Source organism: Boleophthalmus pectinirostris, unplaced genomic scaffold (assembly GCF_026225935.1).
Source record: "Boleophthalmus pectinirostris isolate CB_2022bp ecotype Guang Dong unplaced genomic scaffold, ASM2622593v1 HiC_scaffold_15, whole genome shotgun sequence".
NCBI lineage: Eukaryota > Metazoa > Chordata > Actinopteri > Gobiiformes > Gobiidae > Boleophthalmus > Boleophthalmus pectinirostris.
The window spans coordinates 13248414-13255084 of record NW_026571070.1 but is presented as its reverse complement, the minus strand read 5'-3'; positions in this window follow the sequence as shown (position 1 = coordinate 13255084).

Genomic DNA, 6671 nt, shown 5'->3' with positions numbered 1-6671 from the left:
CTAAAGTGTGGGAACGATATATCTAAAACGTGCGAGGGATATATCTAAAACGTGCGAACGATTTAGCTAAAGTGTGGGAACGAATTATATATTGTTTGAACGAAATAGTAATTTGAGGCGACGATTTAATATCTTTTTTCGCGTACGTCATCGGGCGGGCTCCGTAGTGAAGCGTCTTTGTGACAGAAATGTCTGTGAAAAGCGCTATAAATGGGGACTTACTTACTTACTTACTTCAGAAAAGAAATGACAATAAATTAACTTAGAACAAAACACATGTGTGAACTTTGTATGTAAATTTCTTGTTTATCTTATTTAGAGTTTGTTTTTTTTTTTTTATGTGGATTTTTTATTTTGCTTTGCTATTTGGGATTATTGGAACCTAAAAGAAAGTCACCTTTGAGTAACGGAAAGAAAAACTTTATTTTCACCTTAAACACAGCAGTTTTGTTTTTTGTTTTTCCTGACTGATTTTGCATGTATTAATAACACATTCATAACATTAGAGCATTCTGCAATCATTGCCATCAAATCTCTATCTATATACTGTTCAAAATAATCCAGTGGGGTCCCTTCATGTCTGTCTAGATCAGTTTCGTTCCAATGCTGATACTGTGCAATGTTTGGGGTCAATGGAGTTGCCTTCCAGCAAATTCCACGTCCTGCACAACCAGATTTAGGATTAAAAAAAATTAATTAATTAATTTATGTATTTATAAAAATAGTTATTGTGTAAATAATATTAAATAAAATAAATTATAATACATAAATAAAATAATACTAAAAAACAAAAATAATCACAATTACTTTGTTTGGACACTCCCTTTTTCTTGGTTTGGCTTGGTCCTGGTGTTGGCTCATCCAAATCATCTTCTGAGCTATCAGTGTCAATCTTTTGAGTTTGACAGCGACATTTGGGAGTGCGGGATGAACCTGTAGCTGTCTCTGCCTCTGTTTCTGTCTCTGACCATGAACTTGTCAACAGGTGTTGTTAATTAGCATTTGCTGCCAATCCTTCATGTAGCCCTGAGGCCCTAACTACATAAAATCAACAAATATATACTCGGTCTTGGCTAACCATTATCTGCAACACAGAAACGTTTAGGTCTGCTGTGAGTGGACCCCAATCCTGAGTGGGCTCAGGATTGGGGTCCTCCTACTTTGCTCCTGTGATGGTGTTTGATAATTTTCATCCATGATAGGATCATCATTGTCAGACAAGTCCAAATCCGAGTTGTCTCCATCAAATAACCCAAGTAGCTCCAGTGCTCTTTGCACAGAAAAACGCTCTAGAAATAAAAACATGACCAAATGAAATGTTATTTATGTATGTAGTTATGGTACAATGTACAGTGTTTTAACTACGTCAGAGTTAGCTGTAAGTTAGTAAGTAAGTGAACTAACATTTTTACTACCATATTAGATTTTTACTAACATTTTCAAGCCAACTAATCTATGTATGTATGCATGTAGTGACTTGATTGTTATTTCTTTCATTGGGACAATGTACAGATTTTTAGCTGCAAGAGAGATAGCTTTTTTTCTTCTTGTACATATGTGAATGCGTATTTAGCATTTTCGTGTTTTCAAGCAGCATCAGTCCGTAAGTACACATATGTTACATCATGTTACTTCACAAGTTGTTATTGTTACAATGTTTTTTGTTTTGTTTTTTTCAAATTTGCATGTCATGACAGATGTACAACACTTTCATAAATATCTAAATCAGAATAAGCCATAAAATATGACAGTAATTCTTACCCTATCAATGTTTGTGTATAGAGCTGCCACTTGAATCTTCCCATGTGCTTGCCACCATATTAAATTTTGCCAACAGTATGTTAGGCTCTTCTGACACCACTGGATGGTGATGGAGTCACTGCCCACACATGTCTATAATACCCCCAATTCAGCACTGAACATGATTGTGGACATAAGAGTTAAAAAGTGCTGTCCACATATGTGACCAGTAAGCCCTAGGAGGTTAAGACAGAAACTGGTCCACCAAAACACCAAAACACCAAGCCTCAAACAAAGCAATGTGGTCTACTCCATTCAGTGTAGTGGAGATTGCAGTGAACGTTACACTGGTGAAACAAAACACCCACTTTGCAAAAGGATGTGTCAACACAGACAAGAGAGAGCAGCAGCGGACCTCAGTCTGATGTACATCTCCACCTAAGAGCACAGGTCACTCTTTTGAGGATAATGAGGTACAGATCTTAGCCAGAGAAAAGAATCAGTTTGAGAGGAGAGTTAAAGAGGCTATTTTGTTAAGAAATAGAATCCTTCCTTGAACAGAAAGGGAGGACTAAACCTAAACCAAACCTAAATCAAAACAAACAAACCAAGAAAACAAAAGAGATAGTCACATCAGACCCAGAGGAGGAAAAGCACCCATTATGGCCCTGAATGATTATGCCAATATGACCCCACACTCAGTGCAGGTCAATAGGCCTAGCTAACTAACAGAAACTGTAAACAAGTATGAGTGTTAGTTTCAGAGTAGTTTCAGTGTAGTTAGCTCCTCCTTTCAGGCAGATATAAGGAAGTATCCATCAGCTTTTTGACCAGAACTGAAGAAGCAGCTTGGAGGAGCTGCGAAATGTATTCAACCCAAATAAACTTTTGTCCAGTTGACCAATTGAATTTCTCCTTCTGCCATGGATTCTAAATGGACGACTGAGGGATTTTACACTCAAATAAACGTGTTTTAGTGTTCAAAAATGCCTTGCAGAACACACAGACTGTGAGCGCCAGGGTCATGTCTCCAGATCTTACAAGTAAATTGGCTTGTAAATGGTCACATTTTTCTATAGCGCTTTTCCACCTTCAAGGCACTCAATGCGCTTTACAACAAGGAACCACTCACCCATTCATACACCAGTGTACACAGACACTGTGGGCAAGGTGGGTTAAGTGTCTTGCCCAAGGCAGCATTCATCTGTGGGAGCTAGAATCACACCAGCCAACCTGTGGGTCAGTGGATCTGACCACTCAACCTGTGATGTTTATGTACAGAGCTGGATTTGAACCGCCAACCTTCAGATCAGTGGGCGAATGCTCTACCAATTGAGCTACTGCCGCCTCTGTCTGTCACTTGCTTGTCTTCAAGGAGATAGATAAGTTGAATGTCGTAGTAGTGTGACCAGATGTCCCTATTTACCCAGGACAGTCCCAGTTTTGAGCCCAGTGTTCCTTACAGATTTATCCAAAACCATTGATTTGTTCTAGTTTTATACAAGAAATGTCCCAGATGTCCCTATTTTTGACCAATTTGATCCCTGCTAACAGTAAAGAGAGGTGTACAATGATATTTTTTTAGATAAAATACAGAATACAGACTGTATTGACTTGCATGAAAATCTGGTCATCCTATGCTATAGCCTACTGAAAAAATCATTCCAGGCAAAGTAATAACATCGCCCCATAGACATACTAAAATTACATAATGAATCTTCAACCAAGTAAATATATTTGAGCACAGATGTCATTAAACAAACTCCAAGAAACTTTGTGCTAATTCTAAAGCTACGCAAGATATTTTTCTAGAACTGAAAGCAAAGGACAACTTCTATCACAAAAATTTACCAAGCAGCAAGCGGCCAAAAAAGCCAAGGGCAAACCACAGCACAAAAACACACGATGAAAAAAGTGCCTTACCTTTGTTGTTTCACATCAAAAGAAGTTGTAGTTTTCAGGTGCTTCAGTCATTTTAAAACGCGAACTAAATGATGAGATGAATTGATAAAACAGGAAACACATGGACCTAGCTTCACTTTTGAAGATTTGTCAAAAAGTGCCTCATTTTTGATCATTTCTGTACTCAAATTGCCTTCACAAAGCAGCTATCCCACTTCAATGCTTGCAGGTTTTGATGATTTGAATGCTATATTGCGGAACATTCCCAGCAAAGCAAAGCAAAAACAAAATTATATATCCAGAGAGACAAGTTAAAACTACAAATTGCACCTTGCAGCTAATAGGGTGACCATATTTCCATTTGTGAAAACCCGGACACCTTACTGGGGTGGGAGGTGAGGCCTCCATATTGAGCTACAGTCGACCCTCGCTATATCGCGGTTCACTTTTCGCGGTCTCGCTGATTTTTTTTTTAACCCATGGGTGGGTCAGGACTAAACCAGGTCTAAACCAGGACTAATCTTGGACTTAAAAGAGAGAACGCCGAGCAGTTTGTCTGCAAAGCGCGATCAGACAATTGCCGCGTTTATCTCCGTGAGGTGTGGAGCTCTCCATCGGTCCTTTCTCCTGCAGTCACCTCTGGCCCATCCCGACACTGACTCCTGGTTCAGTCCTGATTCACTCCATGGTTCAGTCCTGGTTCAGTCCATGGTTCAGTCCTGGTTCACTCCATGGTTCAGTCAGTCTGGTTCAGTCCATGGTTCAGTCCTGGTTCACTCCATGGTTCAGTCCTGGTTCAGTCCTGGTTCACTCCTGGTTCACTCCATGGTTCAGTCCTGGTTCAGTCCATGGTTCAGTCCATGGTTCAGTCCTGGTTCACTCCATGGTTCAGTCCTGGTTCAGTCCATGGTTCAGTCCTGGTTCACTCCATGGTTCAGTCCTGGTTCAGTCCATGGCGTAGGCAGCGCAAAAGCTTGATATAATCACGGGTTAACGGGCGGGTGTGGTGTTGTACTGCAGGTCTCCAAAAATGGACCCGTGCAGGACTCTGCGCTGTAGGGCTCTATTACGGAATAAATGAATCTTGGGTTCGTTACATAAAGAAGGAGGAAAATAACAAAAGGACGACAGCAGCAATAAGTTTTAAGAAGGATGCAAAAAGGGTTGTAACTGTCCTGTGTGAGAAAAGTGTATAAAGTGTGTGGTGAGGGGTTTTACAGCTTTAAAACAGATATAATCATTGTAAAATATAAAGTTGACTACTTCGTGGATTTCACCTATCGCGGGTTATTTTTAGAATGGAACCCCCGCGATAAACGAGGGACCACTGTACTCTCACTCGCAACCTGTGCACATGGCCTCCCACTTGTCCGGACCGGGATGGAAAACTGAGAATTTCTTGTACAAGTCATTGTTAAATGCGCATTTACGCTTCGGTATGTTGCAGGCTGACTGACTGTTTGTGTTTGCTCGCTCCTTCTGAGTCACAGAGAACTACGAAAGCCGATCAATTTAATGCCCCCAATAAACTGTAATGAAAACCCGGACATTTTCACCACTTAAAAAAAAAAAACGGACGCCCAGAACAAGACGCAAAATACGGACATGTCCGAGGAAAAACTGACATTTGGTCACCTTAGCAGCTAATCCACTTCAATGCTAGCAGCTCTTGTTTTAGCTGGTAACACTTTATAATAACTACACCTTACTTAGCCTTAATAAAGCATGAACAAAGACTTAATAAATAATGAACAAAGATTTAATTAATAATGATTCACGCTTAGTAAATGCTTAATAAAGCATAATTCGTCTTCACTTTAGAAAAGCTCTCAAAAAGACTTAACAGATAACAGCTGCCTGAATTATCATTGCATTGCATTATTAGTAAATCATTCTCTCATAGCTTACTAATGGTTAATAAATTCTCAAATGGTTAGTCCATGAGTAATTAAGTAAGAAATAATTATGAGTAACTATTTACAGCACAGGCAAATTAAGTGCAAGTGCTAATTAAGGTAGTAATTAAGTAGTTACTAAGCGTGAATCATTATTAAGTCTTTGTTCATTATTAATGAAGCCTTTGTTCATGCTTTATTAAGGCTAAATAAGGTGTAGTTATTATAAAGTGTTACCTTTTAGCCTTATTTAAACTGCATCACTTCTCAGCAGGAGTCATTGCGCCCTCTGCTGTTCAGTTTTCGCTTTTCTCTCTGTTTAGTTCTAATATAACGGTCTGATTGCAGAGTTATCGGAGCCATGAGTAACTACGAGGAGTTCAGTAAGGCCTTCAGCTGTCCGCAGTCCTCCGTGATGAACCGGGGGGCGCAGTCCTGTCGTGTGTGGTGACCCCTGACCCCCGACCTCTCACCTCAGCTGCAGCGGCCGCAGTTTGATGTTTACAGAAGACGGAGCCCCACTGTCCCTTCAGAACATTCAGATCCGAACGCACAAACTTGGAAACTTCTTGGAAAGAGGAGACGAAAGGACTAGAGACATATTCTGTTATTTTGTTTACTGTAAAGCAACACATGAATTTTTATGAGTTTTTATAATTTATGTTTTAAAAGAATATTGTAAAGATATAGTACTATAAATTATACATGTTTACATGATTTTAAGTTTATATAATAATATGCAAAAACAGCTCTATGCAACATGATAAAAACTGTATATTGTCCCATAACTTTGTATTACATGCTATGCTTTTTGTGACATAAATTACTTTTACATATACTGTGGGTTTACCATTTTGGAGTATAACTTGAATTAAAGGTCCACAAATTGAAATACTCAGCCTAAATATGCAGGATTTGTGAGTTAAACATGTATGAATGAAACAAAACACAACTCCAGGTCTGTTTTTGGTGAGGAAACATAAAACACACAATATCATAATATGGGCCCTTTAATTTACACATTTTTGCTTATTTTTAATTCTTATGATTATTTTGTGACTGAAAAATTATTGATTATCCAAATACACAAAAAGTTTCTATATAAAATTCCTAGATGTGTAGTGACATTATACT